The sequence below is a fragment of the Artemia franciscana genome, chromosome 6 (assembly GCF_032884065.1).
Source record: "Artemia franciscana chromosome 6, ASM3288406v1, whole genome shotgun sequence".
NCBI classification, from domain to species: Eukaryota; Metazoa; Arthropoda; class Branchiopoda; order Anostraca; family Artemiidae; genus Artemia; species Artemia franciscana.
In genome coordinates, this window is record NC_088868.1 from 3,129,845 (window position 1) to 3,142,651 (window position 12,807).

Sequence of the window (12,807 nt, forward strand, 5' to 3'; positions counted from 1 at the left end):
TTTTATTTTTGTTCATGGGTTTATAAGGTATTACTTTTACAATTATAGTACTTTTTTAAAAGCTTAAGTTGCCACTGATTCAGTTCAAAAAGTGATATCTTACTTTACTGTTTTTACTAATTCAAGATGGTGGGGAAGCGGTGTTTATCCATCCTCTTGCGACAAACTGGAAAATACCTTCCCTAATTCGCTTTTTTTTTTGGAAAGAAAGGTGAAAATACCACCTTATGTCATGGAAAATACCCTAGCCCTTCCCTCCCCAAAAGATTTACCCTCATACTCTATATAGCCCCCTCCCCCCCAAAAAAAAATGTATTAAAAATGTTGGATACGGCCCTTAAGGCAAAGATTCTTAGACTTATAGCTTTTGATGTGTCAGCTTAAATCTGGCGATACACCTTAAAATAGATTGTCTTGATGCCTATGTTTTTCGATATAACTTTTCTATCATTTTCGGTTAATATTTTCCCAGGGTGCTCCTTACCTACAGTTAGTTTTTGTTACCACGACGTGTTTTTTTTTCTTTTTTTCTCAATTTGATTACACGTTTGAAGAGATACATTAGTGCAACTAACTAAAGTATTTGGCATATTGGGGATATACTCAAATTAATTCATTCATAATTTTAGTTCTGCTCTAAGGCTCTTAGATCATTCAGGAAGATGTATCAGAAAATTGTTCATGCATAAGAGCAAACCTTTTGTGCATATGATGCTGTGGATAGATCAGTTAGAATAAAACTGAAATAAGTCAAAGAGTTCACTAAGTTAATTAATAATAGAACTTTGACAATAAAATGCAAACAGAAACTAAATTGAAAACAAATTTAAATGCAAAGAAGCTTTTCAGACAAAAGCAGAGATCGAAAATTAAAACTAAAGAGGAGAAAAATAAAGCCTTGTAATGATTCAAACTTAGAAGGGCCAGAAATAACTAGCTTATCAAAGAATAAACAAAACTAAAACTAAAACAAATTATAACAAATAGAGTGAATACAAAACATGCTGAGAATGAAGATGAAATAAATTATAAAATGTTTCAATTAAAATATATACTCATGTCGAACTTAATACAAACAAAAATTATTACCAACATGATTTTGGGAACTAAGCTCCCCCTACCCCTTAAATCTGCTGAATATTTGCTTTATTTACAATTTATTAAAAAAAACTTTCAATTTTAAGACACAAAATTCTATTACATAAAATCTGGAACATTGAATTCCAGAAATTCTCTAGAATTAAAATAATTATAATTATATATATATATATATATATTAAATACAATTATAATTACAGAAATAGTATAGACTAAAAATAAGTATTGACTAAACATTCAATTTTTTTTATTACTTTTTCCAAGTCATCATTGTCAATCATTGGAGTTATTTCATTTTTTAATTTTTATCGAAATTTCGAAGAGCTAAACACACTGTCGAAAATCCACACAATTTCTTCATAGCCAAAAATGACGAAATATTTGAGTCGGGAGGGAGGGATGATGTAATTCAATTGTCCCCGAGCAGCAACAGCAATATGAGTGGTTTTGGGTTTACAGGTAGCGAGAACAAGTAGCCATAACTCCTGTTCGTTATAATTTTTGTTGTACTTGGTATCCATTTCGACTTTCGCTCGTTTTATGATTTTTTTTTTGTATTTGTATAAGTATCTGTTATATGATTGCTTCATATGACTATGTATTTTAATTTCTGTTTGTTTTTTTTATTGATTCTTAGATATTAGCTTTATTTTGTAATCAAAAGAAACAAGGTTTTTTTCAACTGAAATTCTGGGGGAATATTAAAACTTAAAATGAACAGAAATTTTACCGTATAGGAGGGTCTTGGAACAGTCTTGGAAATTACAGTAAAATTAATCTAAAAAAAATTTATATAATGCTATATATATGATTTTCTTCCACAATAATTTAACTTTATTTTCAATGTTGTAACAAGTACAAAAGAAAATATTTCTACTAGTATTCGTTGTCATTAAAAGACCAATGACAGAGTAGGCTTTTGAATTTTACAGTTAGGGAAAGGGGTAGTTGCCAAACTGTTGCTTGTAGTGAAAATTATATGTGAAGAGTACCCACAAGCTGACATATGAATTCACTACAATCGGAAATGCTTTCTCTGAGTGGAATGCTGGGAATTTCTGTATTTTTCCCCTTAACAGACATGTTTTTGTGTTTTATTATCATTTATATTTATTCCAGGAGTGATTGTACTTATCTAGCTGTCACTTTGAAAGAAAAATTAATTTCTTACAGTTATGAAGCATAGAGGTGTCAAATATATTGTTTTTTGGCATTCAAAATAAAAATATTAAATTAAAATTTTGTATTTGATCTTCTTAATCTTAGTTCTAATGTTTTACTTTGAACAAACTACTTTAATAATGCGTTACTTTTTATAAACACTGAGTCTAAAGGTCTTGAATATTTTTGTGTTTGATAACGAAGTTCAAAATTTTCGGTATTTTTAAAAAATACCCGAGAAACGCTTCGGCATTACTCAACAGAACTGAATGCACGGGGTTTATGTATTGTTTTTTTAATTGGCTATTGTTTAGTGTACTTCTTGTAATTACTTTTTTTAATTTTTATACACTTTTACTTTAATCAACATACTCTTCAATTGCCATTAAAAAATATTTGTCTTTAACCCTCGTTAAATAAAAAAAAAAACAAGTTTTTTCAACTGAAAGTAAGTAACAACATTAAAACTTAAAACAAACAGAAATTATTAGGTATATGAGGGGTTCGTCCCCTCCTCAACCCCTCGCCTTTACGCTATAGTTTTTCGGCACTTTAAAAAGGTTATTCATTGTTCTAATCAAACGACCCTTGTGTTTCAGGACTTGTTTTTCAGGAATTGGGAAGAAAAAAATAAACTTTAGCATATCAAGTGAAACGTCGAAGAGGGGGTGGGCCTTTCATATACGTAATAATTTCTATTCGTTATAAGGTTTAATGTTGCTCCTTAATTTCAGTTAAAAAAAACATGTTTTTCTATTTGATTTTTATCCTTTTTTTAAATAAAGCCAAGATACCTGGTTCCACCTCCATGGAAAAATCCCCCTCCTCACGGAAATATCGTCTGGACAATTCAATCCTGATGCAAATTCACCCGGGACAATTACCCTTAACATCTCTACGCGTAAAAGTGAATTGGAAAAGATAAAACAAGAAATATAAAGAAATTTCGTAAAGGAATTCTAAGAAATTCATCCAGCGTAAAATTTCCCCTGAAAAGTTCACCCCCTGAAATTTCGCTTTCCATGGAAAATTGTCACCGTGCAAAATCTATCCAGCAGAAAATTTGTCATCTCCTCCTCATGCGAAAAATGTATGTATATTTCCCAATAACAAATGCTATGTGTAAACAATATTGAAATTTTTTAACTTAAAACCCTTTCCCCAGAGGTTTTAGGGGGTCATTTTATCACCAAAGACATAATTATCGTGCCTTTCAAGTAGACTGAACAAAAATGCTATCACACAATTTTGACCAGAATATTTTGGGAGAAAATTAGCGTAAGAGGGGGCCTAGTTGACCCACAATTTTACTGGTCACTTAAAAAGGGCACTAAAGTTCTTCTTTTCCATTAAAATGGGCCCTCTCCCGTCATTTTAGGTCCAACGGGCTTATACAATCATCCTGGAAAGAAAAAAAAATATGCCCCAACGATGTTTCTATTTAAGAAAAAAGAATGTGAAATTCCGCATTTTTTTAAGATTGCAGTTTGAAACCTCTTCGGTTGGGTTCTCTGATATGTCTACTACCACTATTACTATCAGCTCACCGCAGCACCAAGCCACATGAGGCCAACACAGCTACGCACGCTCCTCTCATATCTCAATCTATTCAAACCCTTCCTCTTTACACCCACCCGGGAAGTTCCCATTTCTTTTAAATCTTTCTTTATGAGTGTCTCCCATCACAAGCGGGGACGACCTGCTTTTTTTTAGCCCTAGACGGATGGCTGAAAAGAATAATCTTCGGCAATATATCGTCCTTCATCTACAAAACGTACACTAGCTGTCTCAACCTTTTTTCCATTATAGCCCTAGAAAGCGGAAATGAACAATATTTTTGGTAAAGCCTACTATTTGAATTACGGTCAGTCAGCCGGGTACCCAGAAAAATCAGTAGACAATTTTTCTGGAAAACATTTCTGGAAAACATCCGCTTTTCGAAAAGCCCATGCTTCAGCCATATTTGACCACTCTCATCACTGTACCTTCCAATATTCTAATCTTGGTTTGCAATTATTTCAAACTTGTTTTGACTTTGAAAAAATACCCTGAGCATCGGCTGTTCTACTTTTAACATCTTCACTGCTCATAACGTCTTTACTAATAAAACTACCTAGGCAAGTGAAGCTGCCCACCTGATCAATCTTTTCGTTGCCCAACTTCACCTTTTCATCTTCGCTTTCTCCTAGCCTTGGTAACTTAGTCTTCTTAACATTAATTTTCAAACTTATTCTAGCACCCTATACTCGAAAAACCTCTAAAAGTTAATTCATTTTTCTCACACTTTCATCTAGGATGCTAAATTAAACAGCATAAGCTAAGTTCAGGAGAGTGTTTCCTCCCCATTTGATTGCATGGTCTCCCATTGCCTTTCCTGTGCTCCTTAAGGCAGAGTCCATCAAAATAATGTGCATAAAGGGGAATAGAACACCACTCTGCTTAACTCCTGATTTAATACAAAACCAGCTGCTAACCGCATTTCCTACTTTAACCACGAAAGTATAATTCTCGTATATAGTACTAATCACTTTAATGTATTTGTCTGATATACCATATAAGGATAAAACCTTTGCTAAAGCTCTTCTATCATTAGAATCAAACGCTTATTCATGATCTATAAAACAGAGAACCAGAGGTTCTTGAAAACTAAGGCACCTCTCAATTATTAACCTAAAAGTGAAAATTTGGTCGACGAATCTTCTAACTTTTCTAAAACCACACTGTTCGTCTCTTAAAACTTTGTCTACAGCATCTCTCATTCTAAAACGTATTATATTACTAAGTAATTTGCTACCTACAGAGACCAGACTAATGCCTCGATAATTAAGACACTCACTCCTATCACCTTTCTTACGTAGTGGTTTAATTAAGGTTTTCCTAAAATTGTTGGGTACTTCAGCTTTTTCAAAAATCATATTTATAATCTTCAGTAACTTATTTCTAAGCTTAGAGCCACCATATTTAAGAAACTCATTTACCACACTATCAACACCTGGGACCTTATTATTTTCTATTCCTTTTAGTACCGTCGCTAATTCATCCTCATAAAACAAATTTTCCTTCACATCCAAGGTATCAAAAACTATTTTATTTTCCTCTGTATCTTTTCCTGGAACTGTATCTCGGTTTAGCATATTCTCAAAATGTACCGCTCATCTCTCTTTAGCTTTTTCCTTATCACTTATTGTTGCCCCGTTCCTATATTTAACTGGGTCAGGTCCAGATTTAATACCTCCTCTCAATTTTTTAACATGCCAGTACAATGTTTTACTATTATTCCGTCTAGCTGCATCTTCCAGATCTTCGGAACAGCACTCCTATATACCCTAGTATCTAGGCTAGTATCTAGTACTTTGGCTAGTATACCATCTATCCCAGTTTTTACCGACCTGGGTGTTAAAATCTCATGGTAAAAACACCATATTTCTACCTAAGATCCTGTCTATTTGCTCCTTTAACTGTAAGTAAAATTCATCTGAGTCACTAGTTTCTCCGCCAGTCGGTCTAATAGGGGAATATACCACTATAACTGATATCCTGAACTTATAGTCATGAAATAAGCAAATAGTATTCTATTAATACCTTCCAAGCCTAAATAAGACTTAGCAACTTCCTTATTCATCATAACCCCTACTCCCTGTCTATGTACCCCATTCTTCCTGCCTCAGTAAACAAATTCTATATCACCTAATTTCATGCTTCCTACCCCAGGGATATGAGTTTCCGGAACTCCTAATAAGTCCATTTCAAATCGCCTGAATTCGTCAGTCAAAATGTCTATACGATAGTCATTTTTTAATGTCGTAGCGTTTCAAGTTCCAATTTTCATGTTCTTTAATTCATTGTAATTATTTTGGTCTCAGGAACAAGAATGATCCCGTATACCAGTGCAGAACGGGGATCAACACGTTTTCTCAAGCCTACACCGAAGCGCTTAAGCCGGCTTAGAACCGGACAGCAAGAAGACCCTAGGACCTCTGGAGTAAATGTTGGTTTTGTGGAATCCCGGGTTCACCTTTGTCACATCACGGTTTTCAGCACTTGGCGATGCTCTTCTATCAACAAGAGTCAAAACCTTGCACAGACAGTTCCAAGTCTATTACCTTCAACTCATTATATATTCATGCCTACAAATATTAAGCTAATACGGGGAGGCAACCCATGGTAGATAAATTAGCTAGGAAGAGGATTTTATTCCCAAGAAACCCATGAAAGAATACCAAACCAAGAACAATTATCCATTAATCAGAATCCCGTGCGAATGCCGTGTTGTTTACTTGGCTATAATTTGCTCAAGGGGCGCCACTCCTCAAGTGAGAATAGAGTTGACTGTAAGATCCCCAGTCTTGCAGACATCCCAAAAGGGTCGAGGCAGCTCTTTGCAGAGACCGTTATTCAAAGATCTGGATCTTACACCCCGCTGCAATTATTTTCCTATAGTGGATCCTCCTACGATTGTGTTCTGTGTCACTATACAATTTAACCCGTTACTGGGAGAATGTTTGTAGCTCTCGGGACATGTGGACACGTCAGCGAGCCCTGTTGACTGTACATTTGAAGGGCCTTCTTCTTCCTCCACTTGTATCTATGGCCCCGGGCGAGGGTGTCCCAGTTTCTATTATGGACCCCCAGGGACAAGGTCCACCCTTGCTCTGTGCTTCCTATTTAGGTACCCTAGATATCTGCAGGGCCTTGCACCACATTTTTACTTGTCTTGAATATTAGTCCAAGTCGCTTTTTACTTCCAGTTTCTTATCCAGAAACTTTTCGATTAGATTTTCTGGTGATGAAATTGCTTTGGGCTTCTTCATTTTATTTAGTTGAATGGGACAATAAAATGAAAGAGGGTCAATTTGACAGCTGGGTAGTAAGTTTAAATTTTGGTTTTCTTTCGCTATTCTATTTTTTATTAATATCTGAATATATAGGGATTTAAGTTCGAGGGGGAGAATAGTCCTGTTACAAAAGAAGTAAATTTTAGATTGCTTGTATAAAATAAAAACCTGGTATCTTTGCAGGCAGGATGATTTTTGAGCATCTTTATTCTTTCTTTAAACTATTCTAAGGTGTAGGAAATTACATAATGACGAGTCTGCATCTGTTAGAATCTATAGAAGCAATAGATCCTTCTGTAATTTTGTGTTTGATTTTCTTTTAAGATAAATTGTATAATAATTAAATATATTATTGATTAAATAAATTAATCCCTTTACCAGGAATCCTTGTAGTTTAAAATTTACTGTATTTTGTTTCATTTTTTATACAATTTATTTGCTCTTTTTATTTGAGAATTTTTTCCTAAAATTATTTAAAATAAACTTATTCATACGAAAAAAAATTCTGTGATATATTACTTTATATATATACCTCTTTATATATATATACTTGCATATATGTATATATTCCTTTTTTTTCCACTGGTGCCTTTGACCTTTACTTTTCTTTGGGAAAGTCTCTTTCCGGAAAGTTTTTTGATTAATTGGTATTAATAGGAATAAATTCTGCCTCCAATTCAAGTCCTTTTTTCTTCATCCACAAATGTAAACCTGCCCAACGATCACTTTATTGTTTGAGTCACTTTATCCCGTTCTATTTTTGTTTCCATTTTTATATATAAATCCATCAATAAAACTAGTGCAAATAAATAAACTGATGATCTTCCCCTATGTTTGTAAGATTACAGAAAACTAGTGCTTCACTGAAAATACAAAACAGCATAGGCTGTTTATGGCTGTTTATACAGTAAATTTTACAGCATACAGCATATGCTAAACAATCTTGTTAATATTAAGACTGCAGACTTGCTTTTGAGTATCCATCACAGCTTGAAATTTCCCGTTTTGTAGAGAGAAATAGCTACATTTCAAGATTTTATATTACAGTTGATATGTTCTTCGTTTCTAGAAATACAAAGTGAGACCTAGTATTATACATGGCTTTTGAGTTTTCAGTAAAGTCCTAGTTTTCTGTAATCCAACTAACAGAGAGAAATACCACCTGTTGATATATTTACACTTGTTTAATTGATGTTTGCTAGATAGGCTATTAAAAAATAATTTTTGTTTGTTTTAAGTTTCATCTTCGCTCTATACGTCCCTCGAAAAAACATTGTTTTTTCAAGTTAATCTTCCCTCGTTTTTGATTAAAAATTTATGGAGAAAAGACACTTCCACGGTCTTTTTTATTTATACGGACCAGTTTCTGCTCGTTTTAAGTTTTATTGTTGCCCCTTAGTTTCCGTTGAAAACTTAATTTCTTATATAACTTCTAATCAGCTCCAATCTAGGGCAGATAAGACACTTTAACCATGATTAAGGAGCTGATGAAGAAAGTCTTGCAAAAATTGAAGGAAAAAATGAGACTAGAGTGAAAGCGAAAATCCAAACATAGGGTCGTCACTTTTTGTAAGAAAAAAAAAAGAAAAAAAATCTTCAAGTATTTGTTTGAAAAAAACGTAAATTTAGTAGCACACAACAAAGTGACTCCAGACGAGTAGCTTCTACACAAGAGATAAGCTAAGCGCACAGGTTTTTATATCGACATGCTTGTGGAAAATTTTGCTAGGTCAATAGAAATGGGCCTTTAGGCTTAGGAAGCTATTTGACCTGTCTCCGAATAGAAAATCCACTCATTACTTAGAAATTACTCAAAATTAAAAAATGGATCATTTCCTGTGTAGGTACGATAACTGGTATTATGAACTAAGTTTGTTTTCATTTTAAAAATTTTGGGAAGAATTATCTGAATTCTCCTGCACAACTGCTGTCATTTGTATTTCTTCCTCTTTGGATGCACTATCCTACTTATGGAGGGAATATTACGGTGGAACCGTCAAGTAAATAATTTGAATAAGTAAGTATAACAATTCAATTTTGAATGGCTCCAGAACCACTTTGCTATGGGACAGAGTGGGCAAATGCCCCTTCCAGACCCCAGTTCCCCCCCATCCAGCTGAAATTTATTTTCTCAGAAATTGTTGTTAAAACTAAGAGAAGCGTGCATAATTCAAGCATCTACTGAAATAGGTCAGTTTTCTTTAGTACATCTTTACCTTTTTCATTACTATATGGCTAAGTTTTCTGTTTTCCCTGTCATTTTCACTTGATTTGGGAACAAGATTTTGACAAGATTACGCCATTCTTCGGGGTATAGAATTTGTTACAATCTGCTCGATTTTATCATTCATTCCTTAGTCCCTACTCAAAACTTGCATTCAAAGAGCTGAAATAAGCTTAAAGCAATGCCTTAAAATACAGTTTTTTCCTAAGGAATTAATTTTAGTTTCTGTTGGTCGGCCCAAGGACCCCCGGCTCCCCTCCCACCGTAATTATTTTTTGAGTACGTCACCGCCTTAAATAATATCCTCCCAGGATATGCTTTGAAAATTAGTGCATTGCTTTTACAAAAACAGTAAAATTATCTGAAAAATACTCATATGGAAGAGACAAAATCTTGATAGAAAAAAAAACAAGCAGGAATGGAACTTAATACACTCTAATTTGAAGTCTGATGCTGTAGTAACAGAGCCACACCTAGAACAGTCTAAATTTATATATTCGGTGTTTGTATCTTAATTGCGTAGCTTGTTAATGGGGGTTGGGGGAGGAACATACGGGAGCTGTTTTTGCGAACCTCCAGTTAAGGGTGTTTAGGGTTTTGGACAATAATTATTACAATAATGATATGGTTTATACTTACAAGCTTTTCCACTTAGTAATTGAAACCAAAAGTATTGTTTTTAGTGCTAAATAACACTTAAGGATGGTAGAATTGAAAAAAATCACGTTGATATTAGCAATAGCTTTCGAATGAGCAATCAAACATCACCCTTAAAATTTCTAGTAGCTCACTAGACCCAGCTATTCCACTTTAGACATGGTGCCGAAAGTGCCGTTTTCAGTGGCATTCGGAACTTCCTGATGGTGGAATTTATAGGAAGGACATAGATATGAGCAATATCTTTTATATGAGGTCTGAAAAATCTGTCTAATATACCTGTGATACCAGTACGCCCGATAACAATACGGCCATACCGTTATCCGTGATATCGATACCTCCGATACCGATACAACGTACAGCCCTTTCTTTAGGGATTATGGAAGGTTATATCATTACCAAAACTATAGATATTGGAACTGTGAACTATTTTAAACAAAATGGCAATCTCAAAATTTTGCTTGGATGACCTTTTGGGGATGGAGCCATTGGGGAGGGGAACTAGTTGCCCTCCAGTGTTTTGGTCACTTAAAAGGGCACAAGAAAATTTGACTTCCTTTATAATGAGCTATTACACATCTCTTTCTAGTCACCCCCTAGCCATGCTAGAAAAAGAAAACAAAGAAAAAACAGGGGACGGATCAGTGCTACCCATCAAAAAAGTGATTTTCCTTGTTGTTCAAGGAGGGGGACTGTAATCTCGTTTCCTAGGTTTTCGATTATGCTAACTCCAATGGTACACTTTATTTTGATCTGACACAATTTTCGAGGGGTTTCAGCCTTTTTTCGAAGTCACCACACATTTGTTTTCGCAATTAACTTTTACTTTTAGGAAGAAACGAAATCATAGTTACCATTTCTGAATCAGTGTCAGATTGCATTTTTTTTAACTAGGTAATTTTCTTCTAAGCCCCTTTTTTAACTTTTTGTTACTATGGGCTATGGCTCGCTCTTTACTACGTTACAACAGCCGTTTAAGCCATAATTCTTCTTTAAGCAATTGCACAGTTAAATATACCCAAGCACAACGCGGAATTATTGTTTAAGAACACCAAGCATGGTAAGGGAAAATGAACAGTTCGAACGAATTGCAAGCAATGAGCGATGCGGCTCAATTAACCGAAACTCTAGGAAACAGAGTCTTGATAACAATAGATACATCAAAAGAACCGAATTTTGATCTCAATTCAAAATTCATATAATTCATCGAGTTTAATTCTACCCATAAAAGTTACGCGTCTTATTAAAATTGCCCAACTTTTGAGAAAAGGGGGGGCACCCCAAATCACCAAGTGACCCTAATGAAAATCACACCATCAGATTCAGCATTTCAAATAACCCTATTGTAGACGTTTCACGCTCTTATATAAAAAAAAATGTGGAATTTTCCGTTTTCTGCCAAAAGAAAGATTAATGATGTGTGTTTAATTGCTTCTTTTTTTTAATTAAAATTTCAAATTTGCCTAAGTGTTACGTGATGGTTTTTACTATTTTAAGAAGTAGAGTTGCGAGAAAGAGTCAAACTTTAGCGCAAAGAGCAGGGCGCTGAAGAGGGAACAGCCCCTTTCATATACGGGGTAATTTCTGTTCGTTTTAAGTTTTAATGTTTCTCCTTGCTCTCAGTTAAATTTTTTTTTTTTGTAATTTAATACCTTATAAGCAGATCAATGAAAATAAAATTCATAACATCTTAATCACACATAACATCTTAAGAGTAAAATAATGTCACATGGCCACACCTGTGGATGTCATGAGTATTTTTTGATGAGTTGAATAATGCTAATTATTAAATATATACTGGAATGCTATGACTGACCAATTAGAATATAAAAATATATAGCAAGAGTTAACCAGCTGTATCGATACCAAGACAAGCTGGTGAAAAAGAGCGCAAGGGGAGATAAACGGAACTTTCTAGAACAAAAGGCAGCTATGGAAGAAGAAGCGGCCAAGCGCGGCGATTCCAGAGCCGTCTATAAAATCACCAATGAAATCATCGGGAAACGTCGCAATCTAAATGGACCAGTAAAAGACGGAAACGGGAAGACAGTCACAGCCCCTGATGAAATCTCTGAAGTTTGGGCCCAACACTTCGAGAAAGTTCTCAACCGACCTAGTCCTCCGAACACAGCAGATATCCCCACAACCCCTTTCCTGGAACTTCAAATCAATACGGAAGAACCGTCAACCGAAGAACTGGTACAAGCCGCTCGCAAACTGAAGAACGGCAGAGCACCAGGAAGCGACAGGATATCAGTAGAAATGATCAAAGCCTCTTTAGGCGCTTGCATAACTGTGTGGATCACAGTCTTTGCATGTATATGGAAATCAGAGAAAGTCCCCGAAGAATGGAGAAAAAGCACACTCATCAAGCTTTTTAAGAAAGGAGATGCAGCAAAATGCGATAACTGGAGGGGCATCAGTATCCTTTCTATCTCGGGGACACTATTCTCACAGATAATCCTTCGTCGCATCCAGACAGCTTTAGATAAGCACTTGCGAGACGAGCAAAATGGCTTCCGCCCATACCGCTCCTGCTCCGACCTTATATATGTCCTACGCATGATGATCGAAGAATGCAATGAATGGAGGCAAAAGATGTACCTTGTCTTTGTGGATTTCGAAAAAGCCTTCGATTCAATACACCGAGATTCGCTATGGAATATCCTCCGATATTACGGCATTCCAGAAAAACTTGTATCCTTGATCATTGCCCTATACGAAATCACCGAGTGCTGCGTTCAGACCCACGAAGGAAATACAAGGTATTTCCATATCATGTCCGGTGTCAAACAGGGGTGTGTCCTCTCCCCCTTGCTTTTTGTCCTTGTA